At 43.8% G+C, this 25,732-nt stretch overlaps 1 protein-coding gene across 3 annotated transcripts in view; it reads right to left on the reverse strand.

The window, feature by feature from the left end:
- The window catches only part of LOC126094458 (semaphorin-2A-like), an 816,626-nt gene that overhangs the window by 313,395 nt on the left and 477,499 nt on the right, over positions 1-25,732 (reverse strand). The window lies entirely within an intron of this gene.

Below are 25,732 nucleotides of genomic sequence, written 5' to 3' on the forward strand. Positions count from 1 at the left end.
GGACTGGATGAAGCGTCGTCTCACGCGGTCTGCACGTCCAGCACGAACGCTGGTCCAACTGAGGCGCCAGGTGGAAATGGCATGGCAAGCTGTTCCACAGGACTACATCCAGCATCTCTACGATCGTCTCCATGGGAGAATAGCAGCCTGCATTGCTGCGAAAGGTGGATATACACTGTACTAGTGCCGACATTGTGCATGTTCTGTTGCCTGTGTCTATGTGCCTGTGGTTCTGTCAGTGTGATCATGTGATGTATCTGACCCCAGGAATGTGTCAATAAAGTTTCCCCTTCCTGGGACAATGAATTCACGGTGTTCTTATTTCAATTTCCGGGAGTGTATTTATGGTTAGACCTCGTGGAGCAAACACATTTACTGCAAATCATCTACTGTTTCAAATAGTCCAAGAAGTTTCGTATACGATTAACATAGGTTCATTTCGTGAGCCAGTGCAGGTGCGATGGGTTGTGGAGATAGGTGGGTTTTCGTCTTATAAGAGTTTCAATGGAATGATATGGATCTGAAATACCTGTGCCGAAAGGACATCATATATTTCACCTTGTAAGGGTCTCGCATGAACTGGTTATTTTTCCGGGAGAAAACTAAACGTTAGCGCTTTTGAACAGAAAACTACAGCACTATTTAGAATTACGTGTGTATCATAATATACTATTTTCATAGCACTAGAAGTAATACATCACAGACGCAAAACTGAACTTTTAGTGAGTTCATTCGATGGGATTCTATTTTACTGCACTATTGTTCTACGTGTTACAAGCTACCACAAATATCTTTGGTATTTACTTGCTCTGTTTTGTTATGGTCTGCTGTGCATTATGACGAACTTATGGCACAATAATGTAGACAAAGGTTATTTTTCTTTATATTGATAACAAAGGTCTCCAGATACCGTTTAAGGAATATCCACCCACGAAATGACGTGGACTACTGTCTGACAATTAGAATACTACCAACCTCTGACGGCTATTCCTTTCAATTAAAAATGATGATAATTTAGCTGTCTTAGTGCTGTTTTTGAGATCGTGATTTAAGTTCGTTTCAGTAAATATGGTTCAAATGGCTCTGAGCACTATGGGACTTAACTTCTAAGGTCATCAGTCCCCTAGAACTTACAACTACTTAAACCTAACCAACCTAAGGACATCACACACATCCATGCCCGAGGCAGGATTCGAACCTGCGACCGTAGCGGCCACGCGGTACCAGACTGTAGCGCCTTTAACCGCTTGGCCACACCGGCCGGCTCGTTTCAGTAATGTTTTGTTCTAAAACAGAGTGTATTTACGGTATGTAGGTGAATCTACCATTGTCAATGAAGTTTCTTTAAGACTCTCATGCATTCGTTAGTGTTTAACTCATTCAGATGCATCTGTGTTCTCATTCACTCTTCTCGGAAGACGCAGTTTTACCTGTCCATTTAATTTCCAACAGTGTAATCTCCCCTCTCCTTCTTTCTTCCATCTACTGTCCACATTAAACAGTGCCCAGTCCAAGTATGAAGATTTGAGAGGAGCGAAGATCACAATAAACTTTCAAGTTTACTTAGCTTGTCATGTTGAGATGGCTCAATTTCTTCTTGAAGCTGAAAATCTGAAATCACGTCCTCACGGTTGGTTTGAACTAGATAAATTGGAAGATTGTTATTTTTTTACGTAACTATATTTTCCATTGATTTTCTCACATTGTATTATATCATTGTGATTTTTCACATTAACAAAGACGAAATTACATTGTTCGCACCTATTATACAAAAACACTTCCGATCACATCAGAGGAAATAACAGTATTTCAACGGGTTCCCTATTTTTATTAACAAATGAATTACTTCAAGTTTTTGCTACATTATTAATTTCGTTTATTGTTTCATGAATGAATCCGGAAATAAAAATAGTAAATACAGTATTGCGTAATTAATAATAGAAATTTTAAGAGTGCAAATAATTTGTAATTCAAATATAACGGACTGTGTGTAAAATTACATGAAAGTTTTCAGAAATGCAACTGGTAATACTGAACTGCCAAAAATTCGAAAAATGTATCGACAAGTACTGTTGAGGAAATGTAAGGAGAATGTGCCATTACACCGCTCAGCCCGACTATCGATATGGAGGACATATCAGAGGTATTTGGGCTTCATACGACAGCTGTAACTCTCTCTCGCGGGTAGTGCCGCCGTCGCGGGCGTACCACGCGGGCTCCTCCACTGACGCGAGTGTGCCCATAAGTTCTGCAGCTCCACACTTGTCTGGAAGTTCGCGTTATCACCTCAATTCTTCGATACGGGCGGTTGATAGCTGAGTGATTGACGTTGCCCGTGTTTACGGATTTCGGTTCGGATCGCTCCGTGGACTGCGTGCACGCGCTTATGACGACTTTCGCTGGTCTGGATTTCGTCTCTGGCCTGCCGTACATTTCGCGAACTCCACCGTCATCGAGCCCAGGAATCGCCTCTTTGTAGCGCCGGTCTCTCCAAGACATCCAGCGCGAGTGATCATCAACTGTGTTCCACGTACGTCGAGTAGAATAGAAAAAGCCATCTTTCAGCACTGAGCACATATAGATCAGTATTTCCCAGCCAATATGTCACTGCGTGACGGAGTACTGTGGTGTGTGTCACGAAATTTTATCCTATTCAGAGCATTAAATTTTGAATTTTGATAATGCAATCAACTTTGCTTTTTAATGTGTACTAATTTACAAGCAATTTTGAGGCAGCATAAATCAGCATCTGCAGCAGTAGGGAACTGTCAGCTCTGTCTCGAATGGTGGTTACCTCTTCTCGCTTTGTGACGTAAAGAGTAAAAGCACCTTATTCACTTGCTCGGGTTCAATGCATACAGTGCGATTCACATGCCCTACCGATAAGCTTTATGCAATCCACAACGCCTTCAACACCACATATGAGATTTTCATATTCTCTCACTCACTACATGGAGACTGTTGGTCCTACAGAAAAAAGGGGCAGGACCTTTTCGTAGGAAATTTGATGTAGTTAGATTTTGCACTGGGATACGTTTTTGCTGGAGACAACGATTTTCGAGTTATTCAAGAAAAACGCGTTTGAATGTCATTTTTCTATGTTTTCCTTGGATAAATCAGAAACTATGGCCTCTAGCCAGTCCTAAATTTAACTTCATTGCGTCTTCTACATAAAGGTCGAGTTCATTTATTCTGTAGGACCAATAGTTTGCACAAACGAGAGAATATGAAAACGTTGCAGATGGTATTTGAAGGCGTTGTGGGTTGCATAAAACGCATCAGTAGGGGCAGCTGAATCATCCATAAATTTTATTTCAGTTTTCACACAGAGAGACCTATTCATAGTGAAGAGACATACCCATAATAATTTTTTGGGTAATGTTCATTATATAGTTCAGATAATGGTTCAAAAGTCATGGTCCATAACAAGTGTCAGTGCGTAAATTACTGAAATGACGATGGAAACCTCGTGTTTGCTAATGAAAGAAATTAAACGCACGTGTAACAACTAAAAACGACAATACGAAATGAAATGAAATGTTTCAACACGCCATAATCAAGAGAAGGGAGATCACAGCATCAAAACCCATGACAAGTTCTAGAATGTTTGGTAGCTATAAGGCAACCAACAGACGTAAGTGATAGCGACTGTGAGAAAGAAAATAAATAAAATCTCAAAGATGATAGCACATAATGAGCTGAAACATGATTGAGGAAAATTAAACTACTCAAACGGTGTCTTTTATTAAGCGGAATTTTTCCCCACGTAGTGGAATAAAATGTTATTACACGCTTTCTCTGCCTCGTGATGACTGGGTGTTGTGTGATGTCCTTAGGTTAGTTAGGTTTAGGTAGTTCTAAGTTCTAGGGGACTGATGACCATGGCTGTTGAGTCCAATAGTGCTCAGAGCCATTTGAACCATATTACACGCTAACCCAACATATTCTATGAAGTAAATAATACATTTAAAAATGTAAGTTATGTATGTCGCTGGCTATTGTTCATGTAGTTCTTCAGTGCTAAGGACCCGCACAATGTCTCATGATGCAGTAAGCAGCTTCAGGTGAACTGGCAGCGAGAGTGCACCCAAGATCTGAGCTTGAGAGAAGGGGAGACTTAGATTCATTTCACGGTGAATGGGGAAATAGTTTCGAAATTTCGCGACACTTGGTTCTGGGTTCACATGCTACTACGAGTACACTGTCAGAATCCATTAACTGTTCAAAATGAGACTGCATTCATGCGTCTGTCTGTGCGGCTGGGTAGGACTCGAGATCGGTTTGTGAATAATACTTTTTTTATTTTCTCGAGTGCGGAGCCGTACTAGTCCGGCAAGCAGATTACATTTTGATGTCTGTATGGGAGCTGTAGTATTTACACCATGCAATCTGTTCACTGTAACCATTATTAAAATTAATTCTTTTAATATTTGAAGTTCCATTACATATGAATACAACCACAATGTGATCACTTCGGAGACTACAGGAGATTACTAGTAACACCTTTGCCCCTTCCCCCCCCCCCCCCCCCCCCCATTTCTTTCAAGAACTGAACTCTCATGTTCAAAAAGGTTCAAACGCCTAATTAGTTCAAAAATTAGTTAATGTGTTAAATATTTTGCACTTAGCATGTAAATCGTACGTCATACTTAGTGCCGGCGCGTTCCGCCAGCGGGTGCTAGAGGCGTTCACTCCAAAAATTCAATCAGGCGCGAACTACGCACGCGCACGAGACTTTTTCCGGCGCGGATGGTCACACTATGATATCGCCATCCACCAGTCAGGGATCGCCAACGGCCGTCAATCATCACTCCGGTATGAGCGGAGGAAGACTGGAGCCAGAGGAAAGGGAAGCAGGCGTCTTTCGACCCGCCGCGGACTGGTGACAAACAGACCCGAACTATTTGAAAAAAGTTAACGCAGAACAGGGAATCAGCGATCATAAAGCGGTTACGGCATCGATGATTTCAGCAGTAAATAGAAATATTAAAAAGGGTAGGAAGATTTTTCTGTTTAGAAAAAGTGACAAAAAGCAGATTTCAGAGTACCTGTTGGCTCAACACAAAAGTTTTGTCTCAAGTACAGATAGTGTTGAGGATCAGTGGACAAAGTTCAAAACCATCGTACATTGTGCGTTAGATGAGTATGTGCCAAGCAAGATCGTAAGAGATGGAAAAGAGCCACCATGGTTCAACAACAGAGTTAGAAAACTGCTGCGGAAGCAAAGGGAACTTCACAGCAAACATAAACATAGCCAAAGCCTTGCAGACAAACAAAAATTACGCGAAGCGAAATGTAGTGTGAGGAGGGCTATGCGAGAGGCGTTCAATGAATTCGAAAGTAAAGTTCTATGTACTGACTTGGCAGAAAATCCTAAGAAATTTTGGTCTTATGTCAAAGCGGTAGGTGGATCAAAACAAAATGTCCAGACACTCTGTGACCAAAATGGTACTGAAACAGAGGATGACAGACTAAAGGCCGAAATACTAAATGTCTTTTTCCAAAGTTGTTTCACAGAGGAAGACTGCACTGTAGTTCCTTCTCTAGATTGTCGCACAGATGACAAAATGGTAGATATCGAAATAGACGACAGAGGGATAGAGAAACAATTAAAATCGCTCAAAAGAGGAAAGGTCTCTGGACCTGATGGGATACCAGTTCGATTTTACACAGAGTACGCGAAGGAACGTGCCCCCCTTCTTGCAGCGGTGTACCGTAGGTCTCTAGAAGAGCGTAGCGTTCCAAAGGATTGGAAAAGGGCACAAGTCATCCCCGTTTTCAAGAAGGGACGTCGAACAGATGTGCAGAACTATAGACCCATATCTTTAACGTCGATCAGTTGTAGAATTTTGGAACACGTATTGTGTTCGAGTATAATGACTTTTCTGGAGACTAGAAATCTACTCTGTAGGAATCAGCATGGGTTTCGAAAAAGACGGTCATGTGAAACTCAGCTCGCGCTATTCGTCCACGAGACTCAGAGGACCATAGACACGGGTTCACAGGTAGATGCCGTGTTTCTTGACTTCCGCAAGGCTTCGATACAGTTTCCCACAGTCGTTTAATGAACAAAGTAAGAGCATATGGACTATCAGACCAATTGTGTGATTGGATTGAGGAGTTCCTAGATAACAGGACGCAGCATGTCATTCTCAATGGAGAGAAGTCTTCCGAAGTAAGAGTGATTTCAGGTGTGCCGCAGGGGAGTGTCATAGGACCGTTGCTATTCACAATATACATAAATGACCTGGTGGATGACATCAAAAGTTCACTGAGGCTTTCTGCAGATGATGCTGTGGTGTATCGAGAGGTCGTAACATTGGAAAATTGTACTGAAATGCAGGAGGATCTGCAGCGAATTGACGCATGGTGCAGGGAATGGCAATTGAATCTCAATGTAGACAAGTGTAATGTGCTGCGAATACACAGAAAGATAGATCCTTTATCATTTAGCTACAAAATAGCAGGTCAGCAACTGGAAGCAGTTAATACCATAAATTATCTGGGAGTACGCATTAGGAGTGATTTAAAATGGAATGAGCATATAATGTTGATCGTCGGTAAAGCAGATACCAGACAGATTCATTGGAAGAATCCTAAGGAAATGCAATTCGAAAACAAAGGAAGTAGGTTACAGTCCGCTTGTTCGCTTGAATACTGCTCAGCAGTGTGGGATCCGTACCAGATAGGGTTGATAGAAGATATAGAGAAGATCCAACGGAGAGCAGCGCGCTTCGTTACAGGATCATTTAGTAATCGCGAAAGCGTTACGGAGATGATAGATAAACTCCAGTGGAAGACTCTGCAGGAGAGACGCTCAGTAGCTCGGTACGAGCTTTTGTTGAAGTTTCGAGAACATACCTTCACCGAAGAGTCAAGCAGTATATTGCTCCCTCCTACGTATATCTCGCGAAGAGACCATGAGGATAAAATCAGAGAGATTAGAGCCCACACAGAGGCATACCGACAATCCTTCTTTCCACGAACAATACGAGACTGGAATAGAAGGGAGAACCGATAGAGGTACTCAAGGTACCCTCCGCCACACACCGTCAGGTGGCTTGCGGAGTATGGATGTAGATGTAGATGTAGATGTAGATGTAGATGTAGACTGCCGCCCGGAAGATACTTCGACGCAGCAGGAACGCCCAGGCGCCACGTCTTCGCTACGCCGGCCATCGACCCCGGACTCTGTGCTCGTCAACTTCCTCGGCATCAGCCGGAAAGCGTCGAGAGAAAACCCGACAAAGGAACGTAAATTCAGTTCAGTTGCTAATATCTCTATTCATTAAGGTGGCATAGTCTTTGGCTTGTTATAGAAGTCTGATAGGAGAAGAAGCCTTTTGAGTTCGAAGAAAGTTTATCTTTTTGTAAAATTAAGCGGTGGCCTTGCTCCACCTAATAAAAATTTTTGTTCGCACATGCGTGTTAATCTGTGGATATAACACTTTTTGTAATTCTATAAATATTTGTAAACCTGATTCTGAGAACTAGTTAAATTTTTATGAAAAGTTAGTGTTTCTCCTCAACTGTCCGTCGTACAGCGATATAATTTTGTAGGTGTAAAGAAATAACAAATTAAAAGGTCATTTTTGATGGTGAAGTTTTACAGCATGAACAACGAACATTTAGCAAGCAATAAACTTTTTCCCTTTCGTTATTGTGAGGATTGTATGTGCGAAAAAGTTTTTAAAAACATTTTAAATTATGTTCAAATTGTGTTGGAAGTCGCTAAGTGTTCCCCTTTCCAAACACTGGCGGAGTATAGTCTGGGTAATTTGCGCTCCACTTTAAGAAAAGCTAGTTTCTCACGTACATCAATGTTTATGACGTCATATCTCCCAAACTCTGTGTCGTGCAATGATACAACTTTGCACATACATTCAGAGCTGTAAGTGGGTGCTATCTGCAAAATACACTCCTGGAAATTGAAATAAGAACACCGTGAATTCATTGTCCCAGGAAGGGGAAACTTTATTGACACATTCCTGGGGTCAGATACATCAGATGATCACACTGACAGAACCACAGGCACATAGACACAGGCAACAGAGCATGCACAATGTCGGCACTAGTACAGTGTATATCCACCTTTCGCAGCAATGCAGGCTGCTATTCTCCCATGGAGACGATCGTAGAGATGCTGGATGTAGTCCTGTGGAACGGCTTGCCATGCCATTTCCACCTGGCGCCTCAGTTGGACCAGCGTTCGTGCTGGACGTGCAGACCGCGTGAGACGACGCTTCATCCAGTCCCAAACATGCTCAATGGGGGACAGATCCGGAGATCTTGCTGGCCAGGGTAGTTGACTTACACCTTCTAGAGCACGTTGGGTGGCACGGGATACATGCGGACGTGCATTGTCCTGTTGGAACAGCAAGTTCCCTTGCCGGTCTAGGAATGGTAGAACGATGGGTTCGATGACGGTTTGGATGTACCGTGTACTATTCAGTGTCCCCTCGACGATCACCAGTGGTGTACGGCCAGTGTAGGAGATCGCTCCCCACACCATGATGCCGGGTGTTGGCCCTGTGTGCCTCGGTCGTATGCAGTCCTGATTGTGGCGCTCACCTGCACGGCGCCAAACACGCATACGACCATCATTGGCACCAAGGCAGAAGCGACTCTCATCGCTGAAGACGACACGTCTCCATTCGTCCCTCCATTCACGCCTGTCGCGACACCACTGGAGGCGGGCTGCACGATGTTGGGGCGTGAGCGGAAGACGGCCTAACGGTGTGCGGGACCGTAGCCCAGCTTCATGGAGACGGTTGCGAATGGTCCTCGCCGATACCCCAGGAGCAACAGTGTCCCTAATTTGCTGGGAAGTGGCGGTGCGGTCCCCTACGGCACTGCGTAGGATCCTACGGTCTTGGCGTGCATCCGTGCGTCGCTGCGGTCCGGTCCCAGGTCGACGAGCACGTGCACCTTCCGCCGACCACTGGCGACAACATCGATGTACTGTGGAGACCTCACGCCCCACGTGTTGAGCAATTCGGCGGTACATCCACCCGGCCTCCCGCATGCCCACTATACGCCCTCGCTCAAAGTCCGTCAACTGCACATACGGTTCACGTCCACGCTGTCGCGGCATGCTACCAGTGTTAAAGACTGCGATGGAGCTCCGTATGCCACGGCAAACTGGCTGACACTGACGGCGGCGGTGCACAAGTGCTGCGCAGCTAGCGCCATTCGACGGCCAACACCGCGGTTCCTGGTGTGTCCGCTGTGCCGTGCGTGTGATTATTGCTTGTACAGCCCTCTCGCAGTGTCCGGAGCTAATATGGTGGGTCTGACACACCGGTGTCAATGTGTTCTTTTTTCCATTTCCAGGAGTGTATGTTGTTAATAGAATTAGTAGTGAGAAAGTACACGGTGTTCCATTTGAATGAGACCCCACAAAGAAGCATTTGCTTAAATTTCACCTAAAGGCTTTGCATAAAAATCAGGAAATTAAATTAACATGTCATATCTTGTTCGTGGGTACGTAAATATAGGAGAAACACAAAAGTTGCTGGAAGCGACCGCGCTCGACTTTTAAACTCAGTTGAACACGAGGCTGCAGGTTCTCGTATGTTGCTGCAAGAACCTATGATGTCACTGCCTGGATTTCACGGATGATGTTATCTCGCAAATCTTCCAAGTTGCGTGATTTGTTCCTGTAGACCCTGCCTTTATGCCACTCCAGAGGAAAAACTCAGGTGGTGTTAAGTTAGGTGACCTTGAGGGCCACAGTCGTTTCGAAAGCACTCTACCGAGGAAAAATGATTAGACCACAGCCATGGTCACTCGAGACCTACGGCATGTGGCACCACCCTGTTGGCAGCGACGGTAAAGTCTTCATCATCGTCCAACAGATTCACAACTTTCCGAAACATTTCGGTGTAAACTGCACTTGTCGCAGTAGACTCGAAAAAAAAAATGGTTCGATGACGCGACGCTTTGATAGTATACAGAACACTACAATCTTTTGTGAATGCAAGAGTTGCTCGACCAGTGCATGTGGATTTTCGCTACACCACAAACGTGTATTCTGAGAGTTTGTATAAACAGTGAGCTGGAACCACGCCTCATCACTGAACCATGTGTATTGCAATATTTCTGGCCTCTGTGCAATAAATTTCTGAAACCAACGGCAAAATGAAATGCATTCGTCTTTGTCATTTACATTCAGCTCCTGAACAATTTTAAACGTGTCTGGATATATTCCGCCTCCTTCGCAGCTCAGTGACATGTGCTCCGTGACATTCCGAATTTCTCAGAGAAACGTCCAACAGACTTTTCAAAAAACCAATCCGCTAATCTGCATCTTTTTCACTAACTTTCGAATGTTGCATTTAGACGGTACATGCTGGTCACCAAACCGTTCAACAAATACTCCGCTCAGCCTCCTCCCGCCGGAGGTTCGACTCCTCCGCTGGGCATGGATGTGTGTGTTGTTCTTAGCATAAGTTAGTTTAAGTGTTGTGTAAGTCTAGGGACCGATGACCTCAGCAGTTTGGTCCCTTAGGAATTCACACACATTTGAACATTTAAAATACTCGCTGACATGTCTTAATAGAATCAGTAATCCAATACTGTTTCACAAGAAACACACACTCTTCCACAGAACAGCGATACACTGCCATTAAACACTGAACACTGAGCTCCAGCCACGGTGAAGCGTGGAAACACACTGTTGCGTCAAACGATATTGCAGAGTGCAGTGTTTCCACGTCAAACGTCACAAATTATACCCTGCAATTTCAGCGGAATTGCTACACACGTTTGTGGGGTCTCTTTCGAGCGGGACACCGTGTAATAAATTCAAACGTCATACCTGATGCTGAGATTTTACTGCATAAGAAACGAAACTGTAAACAATAAACTTTTTTCCCTTTCATTATTTTGTGAACGGTGTCAGCGAGAAATTTTTTTAGAAACGTTTAAAATTATGTGTAAAGTTTTTCTAAGTACCTAAACGCTCTCATTCTCAGCTCTTCCAACAATATTTAAATGAAATTTTAAACCTTTCATAATCTTTTTCTTTAGTATTGGGGTGAATAATCCGAAACTAATAGAGCCAACATAAGCAGCGCTTTGCGTCTTCCACGAGAAAGGTTTTGCATGCTTAAAGTCAAATATTTAACACATTAACCCTATTTGTAAGGTAATCATACGTATGTAGCTGATTTATACATGGGAGGTCGATTGTTTGAAAGGGTCGGGCGGGAAGGGGGGATTACTGGTTATAGCTAAAACAAAAGAGCGTCTGGTAACGTGTAAGAAACAGCGTAGGTGCGACGTGAAAATACAGCGTTGACATCGCAGCGGGCAGTCATTTTCGTCAGGCGAGAGAGACACGCACAGTGCCCGCAGAGAGGAATAAACACGAACCGAACTGCCACTTAGGTAACGGCGCGGGATTAGGCGCCTCATAAATAATTTATCGCGTTCGACGCGCCACGCTTTCACTGGCGTGTAAAGAGCGTAGGGTAGGGGGGGGGGGAGGCATGGGGTTGGGGGTGGAGAGGGGTGGGGTGTAGGTGGTGGTGGTGGGGGTGTGGGAGCGAAAACACGGCGGCCTCCAGCGGCAGCCACAGGTCGGCAGCAAGGCGCAAATCTGCTGACTGCCGCGCCGCCCGCCGCCTCTGTGGTTTCAGCGCATTTTCTGCTCGCCGGCAAGCAGTCGTAAATGGAGGATGAGACCGTGCCGTACCAGCAGAGCGGATAATGATGTACGCCAGGGGCAGCCAAGACTGTACAGTAAACAGACGCGTGCAGTTCATCCAACTTGCGGTGGGCTGCGCTCAGAATCGTGTGCAACCACCGCACGTGATGTCTAGCAATTACTCGAGACCCGAGCGCTGTGACCTATTTCCATAGGTGGCGCGGAGCATACAGTTATATTTGCGGCATACGGGAACACGTCACGACGACCTCACCAATTGTCCTCAACGTGGATTAACTACCGGCATAAAGAGGGGTTCAAAACGACATTATCTGAATGGTAAAATATATGTTCCTTATAGTTTGGTCAAGATCATAAGTTATTTTAAAAAATCATCTGCATTATCATTTCATTAGACTCGAGCAATTATAAGATTTACCACTCAGTGGAGGAAACTCAAGCATCTTTTTGTACCAACGATCATTTCGGCACCCAACAGCATACCCGTTTTACAGGAAGTACCCATCGACAGATTGGATCAAAAGCGGAATTTCGTAAAATTTCTTCCTGCCAGATCCACTTGGTTGGATGTAATCTATGGGAAGCTTGCTAAATAGAGAAGCTATACAACATCAGATCCTCTCTGCAGGAAGTGTCAGCTACAGGAGACCCTCGCACATGAATACATTTGGTATGACCGAAATGAAATTTGGTCGTGGACGACGAAGAAACTGGCCCTGGATTACAAGAACGAGCCACACCACCAAAAACTTGATTCTCGTTCTCTATCCAGACTGGCACATGTTCCCAGGAACCAGACACAGGCAGTATGCTTAGTACGTGATGATTTCACTCACTACTCGATAATCACAGCCACTCAGAATATATTGGACTTTCTATATCATCTTTAACAGCATCAGTTGATCACGTGACAAAGCTGCAGCGAAAGATACGTTGAGCGGTTCCAAAATTTTTAACTATCTTCCTTCATTTGCATTAATGAGAAATGGAAGTCGGAATTCAATGAGAACAAAGCTCTTGGAGCACTAATGGTCTTTACTACACCAGAAAGAATATTACAATTTCTAAGAAAGGACTTCCTTCTTTCCTTTTTTTTAAATTTAGTTTAAAAAAGAGACGTAGGCAAAAGTCTTTAGGGAAGAGAAAGAAAAAAATTTAAAAAACCATAAAGTTGTTTATGATCTTGATCTTCAGGCAGTCCTTCTTAGCACTTTTTCCACTGCAGGCAAAGTTAGTTAATGTGAAAAATTCTGAGTTGAATCGAATTCGGAGTCCACGTTAAATTATAGTTAAACTGCCTGGGTAAGTCAGTTCAGAGGTCTGAAAAAGGAAAAAAAAACCGCATTCGAGGTCGCCAACGTACGGTTGTGTAGCGGCGCTAGATTCATAGTTGGGACGGATCGATTCTTGGTGGTGCAAGGAACTTTCACCGCCAGGATTTGGCTAAAAAGGAGGGGAGAGGTGTTAGTGTAAAGCTTCTGATCACCAAACTCTGTGCCAACGTCCTCGATTAAATTTCACAACTCTCAGCAGTGTCACTTGTAATGAGCCATGTGACACAGTTGATGGCAGTCCGCCTGTTGGATGGGAACGTTGGGCTCGGCAGCTCTCTTAATGCTATTCGATAGGAGCAGTCTATGTGTCGGCATCGGATTTCTCTTCCTCCCTTCTCTCATCATTATCACACCCATTGGCCTCACCTTCACAGCAGATACACTTCAGACACAACTCCCACATTTAGCGGCTCCCAGCCAACAACGCCGTACGACTTTATCATTAACACCGTGAGAGTCAACCTGGAATTCACTGCTGGATATACGCTTCTATCAGACGTTTCCGTGCCTTAGAAACTGTTATGATTCGCATCCCTGCTGGTCTCACTTGTTTTCCAAAGTAATCTATCCATCTATTACTAGGTTGTCTTGATCTTCTTTGATGCCTTAGCATCCAACAAGGAATTTTCTGTGAACGTCTACTATACATCCAACTAGCTACATGTCCCACCTACCTCCATTTCATGTGCAGTGCCAATAGTTAAGCATAGAGGAGATGGTGTTACAGAAAGACAATGTTTGGCCCGGTTAGTGCGAGATCCTCTTATTGCGCTTAAGAAAACACTAAATGCGGAAGGATATGAACACTTTTCGCAGCATTATGTATTGTGTATAGTAGTGGAACATCTCGGAGACGTTAGTTGTACCATCACGACAATGTACCCTGTCATAAAGTAGCATCTGCAAGTGGACAGTAACTTTCCGAACTGGACTAACCTGCCCAGAGTCCTGACCTGAACCCAGTGTAACATCTTTGCGATAAGCTAAAACGTCGACTTCGCTCCGAACTCAAGCGTCCTGTATCAGTACCTTCTCTGGTTTAGGCGCTTGAGGAAGAATGGGTTGCCATTCCTCCACAGACATTCACACACCTGACTGAAAGTCTTCCCTGCGAAGTTCAATCCTCCATAAAGGCGAACAGTGGACACACTCCGTATCAATGTCTTACTAATACGTGTCCTGATACTTTTGATCAGATAATGTACATGAACAGTTACGACTGATACCGTTAAAAATCACTCGACACTCACTGATGACATAACCATCGTTCTTTTCATTTCAGTGTATTTAATTAATTTCGTATTCAAGATTTTTGAGACACTGATACCTGACTGGTTGTGGTTTGTCTCGACATTCTTTAACTGCACAGTGGCCACACAGTTCGGTATGCATAAAACAACATTAATATATTAAATAACCGGGTCAAAACCATTTTTGAAGAAATGAACAGAAGTATTCATGTGAAAGAATACTTTTGATGACCCTATTAGGGATCTGTGCTACCTTTCGGTACCTTTACTCAGGATAGAACACACTGTTCCTTTTTTATTTTTCATTTATTTATTTATTTTACTCCGCGCCACTTCCTTTCAGTCTTTGTAAATTGGGAAGCAGTATTCTTTTCGGGGTGGTACATCTCCCAATCTTGTTCTTCTTTTTCTTCTTTCACCTTTCCCTCCGTCATATTCAGTGTCTTTCTCTTTGATGTTTTCCATCTTGGTAAATTCCTGTTCATCATCGCTGATCTTAACGCTCCTTTTGTTTTTCCTTCTTGTCGAGCTCTCTTAGTTGCTGTTTGATCATTAAGCTCTTAAATTTGAAACAACTACGTCTTTCCTTCGCTGCCAATTATCGACATTTGGAAGTGTCTGCATCCAACATCTTTTCACTGTGAATGTAAGAAGTCTCTGTGTAAGAAGTCTCTGTGTTGAAGTGGAATTTAGTTTAATTCACTGCTGCAATTCGTGCCAGTTTTAATTTGAGAGCCCTTCTTTCAAAGAGAACGTATTTTGGTAGGGACGACTGTAGCTACTATGGCAAGAGACAACAAAAGTCTTGGACGAAAAAGAAAATCGTAATCCATAAAATTGCATAAGAAACAATGTAATATGGAAGTATTGGAGAGAGTGAGATACAGTACAAAACTATTAAACAATTCAAAGCGAAAGGCGAATGGGTCATCAACATAACACTATTGTAAGTGCGAAACCTAAAATTCAAACAATTTTTTTGCGGCTGGTCCCGGCGGAGGTTCGAGTCCTCCTTCGGGCATGGGTGTGTGTGTTTGTCCTTAGGATAATTTAGGCTAAGTAGTGTGTAAGCTTAGGGACTGATGATCTTAGCAGTTAAGTCCCATAAGATTTCACACACATTTGAACTTTTTTTTTTTTCAAACAATTTTCTGCATGTCTCTTTTGAGGTACACAGTGGCTTAGATAACGTTCCCATTAGCAATGAAGAGTTGACACTCAGTGGACTCTACAGACTAGATGACACTGAGAGAAGGTGATGGAGAAATAGTATTCCGGAAGATGTTGTACTGGTCAAATTAATTCACATGCAACTAGAGTGACCATAACTTATACCTTACACAAGCAATCAGGTCCCATTTGCCCGTTTGTAGGAGAAGTTTGTGTCCTGTACTTTTTATTACAATGGCTTTGTGCAACGGATAGAGTATATTAATGGCTTTAGGAGTGAGATTCCCGTGGAAACTGGCCTATCAGAATCGCGTTAATTATATTAAAGCTGGCACCTAACTATGGGAAAAGTTCGCCTACAAATTTAAACGAAAAAAAGTATTTCAGCACAAAGCCATTTTAAAGGAGGCACAGAAAGAACACATTGCCCTTCTACAGCTAATCCCGCCAAGGAGTAATTTAACGAAGGTCTAGACACAATTGAGATGACGGAGTATGGTACAAGGAAATCAACAGACACAGGTTCACTTCACGAAGAAAAGCAGCTCACGTGTTAGCGCTGACGCGAACTTCCATGCACGGCGAAGCTTGAAATGGGTAAGAGCAACTGAGCGACTGCTTTTTCAACAACGAGACGCCGGCGAGACGCCGGCAGTTTTATAGTGTGTGACTCAAAGAGAACACCGAATTTCAAAGCACATTATTTTTATTTATTGTTGTTGGCACCATCGTTTTTCAATATTTTGTTATCAGTGATAATTGAGGTTATGTTTTGATACTGTGCTTTTGTTTTTCATTCAGTGTTTGTGGAGTATCGGCATGGTAGCAGTACGGAACAGAGCGTCTTGATTGTGAAAACTTATTACAAGAACGGTGAAAGCTTCACGGAAATGGCCCGAAAACTCCGTGCTATTCTTGGACACAACAGTGCACCAAATTAATCCATTGTTCGTAAGCTGATCAAGAAATTTTAAAAAACCTGTTCAGCAGCAAAGATCAAAAGTGCCCTGCACGCACTCGAATTGGCCGGAGGGAGGCAAATGCTGTTGCTGTGCGTTATTCTGTTACTGTGAATCAGAGGAAATAATGTCGCCTTAGTATTCACAAAATGCACATGGGTCTCAGCAACAATGCAATAGATTCCCACCAAAACATTTGCACTTCCACCGTACAGACTTCAGAGATAACTTAATCAAGCAGGTCGTAGAAAACGAAAGCAATTTGTGCAGTGGTTCCTCGAAAGGGAACAAGAGAACGATGGTTTCACAAAGCACATCATTTTCTCAGATGAATCTCACTTCCATTTCAACGGCTTTTCGACAATTGTAACTGCCAAACAGGGGAATCAGAGAACGCAAGAGTAGTTCACAAAAAAGACATGCATCCTCAGCGAGTTACCGTTCGGTGTGTGATTTGGATTGGGGCTTGATCGGTCCTTACGTTTTTGAAGATGTTTAAGGAAGGAGGTGTCACAATGAATGAAGTTCTTTATTGCGCGATTCTCACTGCTTTCCTTCGGCCACTACATAGGGAATTCAAGGTTCGAACAAGACGGCGCAACTTAGCACACTTCAGGAGACACAACTACTTTGTTCCATGAAAAGTTCTCGGACTGACTCATCTCGTTACGAGGAGACCAAGTCTACCAACCTAGATCTTGTGACCTGACCTCTTGTGGCCTTTTCCTGTTGGGTGCTCTAAGTCACGATTTACCAGAACGAATCTCGTAATATGATAGAACTCAAACAAGAAATTCGACGTTCCCTAGACGAAGTTGATGGGGAAATGTATGAGCGGGTGACGCTTAATTTCATAGACCGAGCGATCGCGTTTAAGGCTAGTAGGAGGGGGGGGGGGGGGGGAGGTGTCATATGCCCGATATTACGCTTCACGTTTAAACCTCAACATCTCCTGAAGAGAGCAGTGTGTTTTGTTTGCTTTTCTCAAATAAATAAATAGCAACTTCAAATTCGCCGTTCTTTTTGGGACACCTTTTAGTTTCTACGTAATGCCGAAAACAGTGGGTGTGTGTCTTGTGTACCCCTGGCGCTGGGCTGTCTAAAGTCCACATTTGGTGTCCGTTTTCTCACACTCAGATTTTAGAAGCAGCTTTCTCACACTTATTTACAACATTGGTGTCGACCCAAATAACGTGTCATTGATAAAACGAGGCGCTGTCTAAGGCACCTTGTCACGGATCGAGTGGCTGCCCCCGTCGCAGGTTCGAGTCCTCCCTCGGGCATGAGTGTGTGTGTGTTTTCCTTAGCGTTAAGTTAGGTGAAGTTAGATTAAATGGTGTGTAAGCTTAGGGACTGATGACCTCAGCAGTTTGGTCCCATAGCACTTACACAAATTTCCAAAATTAATGAAACACGTATTGCGACGAAAGTAACGGATGGTGACACTAAGGTAATTGGCTGTTGAGACAGATTACAATTATAGTATTGTGTGTATTGAATAGAGTTTAGAAATCGATAGGTACGATATTTTAAATTAATTCTTTCACGTAAAAGGACTCGTTGCACGCCACACATTCATCCCTCCAAGAGGCACTCTACTAATCTACTACTAACTTCAGTATTCAGGAGAGAACGGCAGTAGAAGACTCTCGCACAGGTTTCGAAAACGTGCTTCAGTGTGTACGGTAATAGCTGCGTTCAAATGCCCCTCGAGTCAACCTGACAACCTTTTCCAAAACCCCAAACTCTCTTGTGCTTAATGCAGTTTGTATGAAGTTGTTAGAAAGCCAGCTTCATGCCGTGTGACAGACGTTCGTCCATGTCAAGAAAGATGAGTCCGAAGAAGCTAGTGCAGAGTAAACAACAATAAGCCAGCCAGCGAACATTATCGAGCATCTTTTGTGGGTTTCACAACAGAAAGTCCGATACATATTCACCACTTTAATTTTAACTGAACTAAGCGCTGCTCTGCATATACTGAAATATTCCACCAGCAACTAATTCACGAGAACTATGCTTCCATTCTATCAGGAATCGCAATTGTATGAAAGGCTAAAGCGGACGCGATGTATTATTAATCGTGCTCGTTTTGGCTTCTTCGTTATTTGATAATGAAGGATATTTATAAAATCAAGCGAATGTCTGATGCGACTCTCTCTCTCTCTCTCTCTCTCTCTCTCTCTCTCTCTCTCTCTCACACACACACACACACACACACACATACATACATACACACACGCGCCCAGTGCTTCGAGATTAATGAAGGGAGTTCCTGCAAAGTAGCTGGCCACATCCTCTAAAGCTAATACAAAACACACACAAGTAGCTCTTTCTTCGTTTTAACAAGCACGGTGGCTCAGTGGTTAGCACACTGGAATCGCATTCGTGAGAGCGACGGTTCAAATCCTCGTCCAGCGATTTAGATTTGGATTTTGCGTGATTTCAGGCAAATGCTGGGATGGTTTCGTTTGCAAGGGCACGACCGATTTCCTCCCTCATTTTTGAAACAATCACACCTTGTGGTCCGTCTCTAATGATCTCCTTGTCGACCAGACGTTAAACGATAATCATTCCTCCTTCCTTCATCCGAGATTTTTGGTAAGGATGTACTGACATCTTCAGGTGGGCCATAATATTAATGCCGTCGACTTAAAACGAGGGGACGCTACGGAGTTTGTGTCGTAGTTCTCAATCAAAGGAGTGGAATCATTATTCAATAGTTGCAATACCCAAGTAAACGTGTCAGAATGACATATACTGTACGACGGAAGGCGTTGGAAATACCGGGTTACCTGTAGCCATTGCAACCAGCCTTAGTGCAAGTATGAGTTACAGGCTGGAGAAAGTAACAGCCTCACCATGAGTGAATGTACACTACTGGCCATTAAAAATGCTACACCACGAAGATGACATACTACAGACGCGAAATTTAATTGAAAGGAAGAAGATGCTGTGATATGTAAATAATCAGCTTTTCAGAGCACTCACACAAGGTTGGCGCCGGTGGCGACACCTACAACGTGCTGACATGACGAAAGTTTCCAACCGATTACTCATACACAAACACCAGTTGACCAGCGTTGCCTGGTGAAACGTTGTTGTGATGCCTCGTGTAAGGAGGAGAAATGCGTACCATCACGTTTCCGACTTTGATAAAGGTCGGATTGTAGCCTATCGCGATTGCGGTTTATCGTATCGCGACATTGCTGCTCGCGTTGGTCGAGATCCAAAGACTCTTAGCAGAATATGGAATCGGTGGGTTCAGGAGGGTAATACGAAACGCCGTGCTGGATACCAACGGCCTCGTATCACTAGCAGTCGAGATGACAGGAATCTTATCCACATGGCTGTAACGGATCGTGCAGCCACCTCTCGATCCGTGAGTCAACAGATGGGGACGTTTGCAAGACATCAACCATCTGCACCAGCAGTTCAACGACGTTTGCAGCAGCATGGACCATCAGTTCGGAGACCATGACTGCAGTTACCCTTGACGCTGCATCACAGGCAGGAGCGCCTGCGATGGTGTACTCAACAACGAACCTGGGTGCACGAATGGCAAAACGTCATTTTTTCGGATGAATCCAGGTTCTGTGTACAGCATCATGATGGTCGCATCCGTGTTTGGAGACATCGCGGTGAACGCACATTGGAAGCGTGTATTCGTCATCGCCATACTGGCGTATCACCCGGCGTGATGGTATGGGGTGCCATTGGTTACACGTCTCGGTCACCTCTTGTTCGCATTGACGGCACTTTGAACAGTGGACGTTACATTTCAGATGTGGTACGACCCGTGGCTCTACCCTTCATTCGATCCCTGCGAAACCCTACATTTCAGCAGGATAATGCACGACCGCATGTTGCAGATCCTGTACGGGCCTTTCTGAACACAGAAAATGTTCGAATGCTGCGCTGGCCAGCACATTCTCCACATCTCTCACCAATTGAAAACGTCTAGTCAATGGTGGCCGAGCAACTGGCTCGTCACAATACGCCAGCCACTACTCTTGATGAACTGTGTTATCGTGTTGAAGCTGCATGGGCAGCTGTACCTGTACACGCCATCCAAGCTCTGTTTGACTCAATGCCCAGGCGTATCAAGGCCGTTATTATGGCCAGAGATGGTTGTTCTGGGTACTGATTTCTCAGGATCTGTGTACCCAAATTGCGTGAAAATGTGAACGTGTCAGTATAATATATTTGTCCAATGAATACCCGTTTATCATTTGCATTTCTTCAGGGTGTAGCAATTTTAATGGCCAGCAGTGTATTTGTCACAAGTGGATAACATGTAAGTACAATACTTGTCTAAATGAAACATTCGTTTGTACAAATATGACTCACTCGTGGACAGAACGGTAAACTCATAAAATTTGCATTTTGGATTCTAAAATATTCTATGAGTGCCCCTCTAAGCATATGACATACGTCCAAGCTGTAATCAAGTTCGTTCCATACCTTAAGTAGCAACATCCTATCAGTGGTCACCAGAAAAGCATTGATACGTTCTCTGAGATTTTCCGGTGTTCTTAGTAGTGGGGGAACGTAAACACGATTCTTGATGTACCTCCAGGAGAAAGTCACTGCATCGAGCCAAAGCGTACAGGCTCAAGTGCTCCCTGCACTGTGATGCAAAACCGAATGCGTTGGCCACAATATTCTAGTTTTAATTGTTATACGAGCTCTAGACAGTACGGTCTGATATGTGACCGCTGTCACGAAACATTCCACACAATTTGCTGTGGTATTTCAAGTTCGTGGCTAGCACGGACCGTTGACTACACACGGTGATTCAAAACTATCTGTACACACTTCGTGGATGTAACGTATGCATCAAAATAAAAGTAAAAGGTTAAATAAAGTTTGGTATGAAATTGCTTTATTTAAAAGTTATACAGCAGAGTGGCGACCAGTAGTGCAACATAAAATTAATTTCTCAGAAAACAACGACACGATGGGACCCGAAATTCTACAAAATACGTATTTTACGTTTACCCCTGGACATGTTCAAAGTGATATGCATGTAGACGAAGACAGACGTGTTCGACTTCTTTCCGTCCTCGGAATGTAGCAGGCTTCGTTTATCTCATTCTACACAGTTGCGCAGCAATAATTCGCTGCTGCAGTTGTGCTACATTCTCAGCTGCAATACCATACACGAGCTCACTGAGACGGCCCCAAAGATAGAAGTCAAGGGGTTAAGATCTGGACATCTGGCGGGCCAAGCAATTGGTCCTGCGCCACTAATCCACTTATGGGGATAGGCAACTTTGAGACACTCTCTTGCATACCGACTGAAATGTGCAGGGGCACCGTTGACAAAGCAACAGCAATCGATATGGAGCCAATAATCCTGTACTAGCCCATAACGTAATGCATACTACAATTGACATCATGCATCGAAAACTCTGAAATAAAGCAGTTTCAGAAGAAAGTTTATTTAATATTTTCCTCTTATTTTGATCCATACATTATAACTACGAAGTGTGTGAACACACACACACATATATTTAAAACCAGTAAACCTAAACTGTCAAGAACCACCCGCAATGCTCTGTTTAGATGACTGCACTTTTCCGTAATTCTCCTAAATGTGCGCTGCACAGTCGGAACAGATAAACATCTCGCATACTCCAATAAACAAAAACTCTTTTTCTTGGTTTGTCGCCGTTTTGTGAAGGAACTGCACTCGTAACGCCAACTGGTGGGCACAGTGCAAACTCGGTGAGTTTACATGTCTATTCCTGCATCAATCAGATTTGTTCGTATAAGACTTTGGAAAATACAAAACCCTGAAAACGAATGAATCATTTACAGTTGCCCTGTGCACCTGAAAACGGCATTTAAGTCCTATTTTAAACGAACTAAATGAATTGAGTTTAAGTTTCTGGACACTATTTTTGGAAATAAAAAAATATCGGCAGTAAATTCTGGAAGGAACTGATTTACGCTATAGACAAATTGAATTTCTAGTAGAAGATTGGGATATATGAGGAACCGGGCAACTCCGGTAACCAGCTTGTCGGATGTACCCTCCGCAAAAGCGAATTAATCAACGCCACCAATGTACGCCGGCAACAAAACGGAAAACGGAAAAATTTGCTTCTAATCAGAGAACGCAGATTTCCCGTCGTGCTCCACACGTGTAGCTCAGACTCGGCGTCCACAGCGCCGAATTACTCATTCTATTCTGCACGGATCTGAACGAGAGGCAAGTTTTACATCCAAACTTGACGAGAAATTTTCTCCCTCCTCTTCAATATGGCGCTCATTCCGTGCTGCCGCTGACATCTAAATCTGAGCCTCAGCAAACAGACGGGCAGCTTCAGCGGCGGCTGCAAACGTTAAAAAATTCATATGGTTCGTCGAGAGCCTCGCCGCCTCTTCTCGAGTCTCCCCGTGGCGCGGCCGCCTGCAGGCTGTTACACACGGCCTGGTGGGACGAGCTGGCGGCGCGGCAGCCCACGTACAGGGATATGAAAGCGGCGACAACCTGCCCGGAACCTCCCTTTTCGTTTTACACAGGAGGCAACTCTTTAATCTCGCGCTTTTCCCCGTTGTCGATCCCACCATATTTTCTCCGTGACCGTTGGATTCCAACGAAAAACGCGTCGAGATGGGCCAGCGTTACATACGTGTAGGCAGGAAGCTGTCTATGATTTAGAGCACGTAACAGAATTTTTCAGCACCTTCTGGGTCTTATGCTCAGCAGCCAGGGCTTTATGACAACAGATAACGGCATATTGCTCCACCAGTGATAAGTAAATTACGTGCAGTTCTTGTAGGTTCTGTCCCGCAGAGCCTGAAGTGGAATTATGTATCATAATATCTTTTCATTACTCACGGTGTTCTCTTGCGGATATTCCCTTTGATCTATTAATAGTAGCCGACCAGTACTGACAGACTGTTCATAGCACAACGCCCATACTACTGACTCTATCTATAGTCTTACCGGTAACCACTGCATCCCTGATTCCTTCAAAAGTCAAACTCATATGTATACAACAACCTCAAACGTCTCATTGCTTTACAAATCACATTTATCCCTTGATACTCGCCGGCCGGAGTGGCCGAGCGGTTCTAGGCGCTACAGTCTGGAACCGCGCGACCGCTATGGTCGCAGGTTCGAATCCTGCCTCGGGCATGGATGTGTGTGAGGTTAGTTAGGTTTAAGTAGTGATAAGTTCTGGGGGACTGATGACCTCAGAAGGTAAGTCCTATAGTGCTCAGAGCCATTTGAACCTTGATACTCCTTCTCTACTTAGCTGCGGAACTCCTAGACAAACTTTTGTAGGTATCTGGCTCTTAAGAGTGTCATTGGAAAGTTGTTGCAATTCGTTACAGCAGGGAGAGATACGAAATGTGATTCGAGTTCCATTTGTGTAGACTCTTAGCAGTCCTGGTAATGCAGTCCTTTGTCTGGGGTGGACCATCTTTGATGTTATCTATGCCCAACAAAAACTATAAAGTGACAGCGTTACACCTCAATAATGGCTTAGCAAACCAGTCGCTAAAAGTCACCTTCTGTACGAAAACGGCTGAGAACAAATCTTACCCTACGTATCTCGAAATCACACTGGATTGTTCACTGTCATTCAGGACTCACCCCAAGTCAACTGCAGGAAAAAAATACCAGGAACAACATCGTCCGGAAACTAGTTGGACTTGATGAGAGGCTCAAACTGATACAGCGGCCTTCTCTCTTGTACGTTCTGTGGCTGAGTACTGTGCACCAGTTTGGTGCAAGAGCAGTAAAGTTCAGCTGAACGATACCATGATAATTACTTCGGGCACTTTGAGAGCAACTAACTCCTCTACCTCACCGTCCTTAGTAACATTGCTCCACCGCGTCTGAGTTGGTAAGCAGCAGTGATCCGTGAATGGGGAAAGATTAATCATTTAGAGATTTCCCAAAGGCCGCCTATCCAGGAAATCGTGCTCAGTCCTCGCAGAATGCGTTTTAAGTCAAATAAACCATTTTGGACAACACATGAGATCCCACAACTCAAGACATAAGTTGTGTTGAAGAAGACATTGGAAAACAATACAAGGATACGTCGCCATGGCCTCGAAGACCGTGGACATATATTAGGCTTGCAACTGCTTAGAAGAACACAGTGTCAAGTGAATACAATCCGGTGAGGGAACGGAAGAACTAAACTCTTCGCGTACAGGTGAGGACTCTCAGACTCCCAAATGTATGACTGTGAAACTTCAGAGCAGACCACTGACCACACTGTAGAGAAATGTCCCAAGAGAGGTTTCATTGCAGAATGGATGGATGGATGTCATCAACGCTTTCCCACAACACTGCAATGGATAGACTCTCTTGACATCACTGCGTAAGGTCAGTTGAGACCAGAGCTCTTACATATTCTTTTTATAATTTATTATGTATGTGTTACTGTGAATTGTGTATGTATATCGATACGATAAGTAAGTAATAAATTTAAAATTAGTTAATATGCTACATATTTGACGCTAAAATTGTAAAATCTTTATGGTTAAAGACATAAAAGCCTAATTATGTCAGTTTTAATAGTGTAGGACTGAAAAAGTTGAAACTTAAAGTTTCGAAAATTATGGTTAACGTTTGCTGGAAGCCGCTCATGCCCCGAGTTATGCTGCTTGTAAACATATACACAGTTTCTAATTTCAAAAACGGCCTTAATGTGTTTAGCCTTTCATGTAAGATTTTACCTCTCAGTAAGTCCTTGCCGCAGTGGTTCCCGTCAGACCGCCAAAGTTAAGCTCTGTCGGACTCGGCTGGCAGTTGGTTGGGTGAACGTATAGGTCTGCCGAGCGCTGTTGGCAAGCGGGGTGAATTCAGCCATTGTGAGGCTAGTTGAGGAGCTACTTGACTGAGAAGTAGCGTCTGGGACTCGAAACAGGACAGGCACCTCCGTTTAAATTTTGCATCCGCCAGGAATCGAACCCGAAACTCCTACTTGCCAGGTGAGCATTCTACACCGCAGCCACACTGCCTGTCGAGAAAAATCGACCTTGCTTTATTTTATTAAAGGCGGTCGAAAATTTTCAAACTCGATTTTCTCGAGAAATTTCGAGAGTTGTATCGAATTATTTTGGGGGGAATAATACCACACAACCGATTACCTTGTGGTCCTCTTGTAGGAATCGGCAACCACAACCCTACACTGTCACGGAAAATAGGTGACTAACTGTAATATGTATTTTTCGATCTTAGTAATATATCAGTTTTGGACTGACCTGTCTAATTTTGGGTCAAGGTAAGACTATTGCCACTAACAATATTTAAAAGACAGTTGAAGAATTAATATTACGAGGCGCAATGAGCGAATTATTCTTTTCAGAATAAAATCAGAT

The sequence above is a fragment of the Schistocerca cancellata genome, chromosome 8 (assembly GCF_023864275.1).
Source record: "Schistocerca cancellata isolate TAMUIC-IGC-003103 chromosome 8, iqSchCanc2.1, whole genome shotgun sequence".
NCBI classification, from domain to species: Eukaryota; Metazoa; Arthropoda; class Insecta; order Orthoptera; family Acrididae; genus Schistocerca; species Schistocerca cancellata.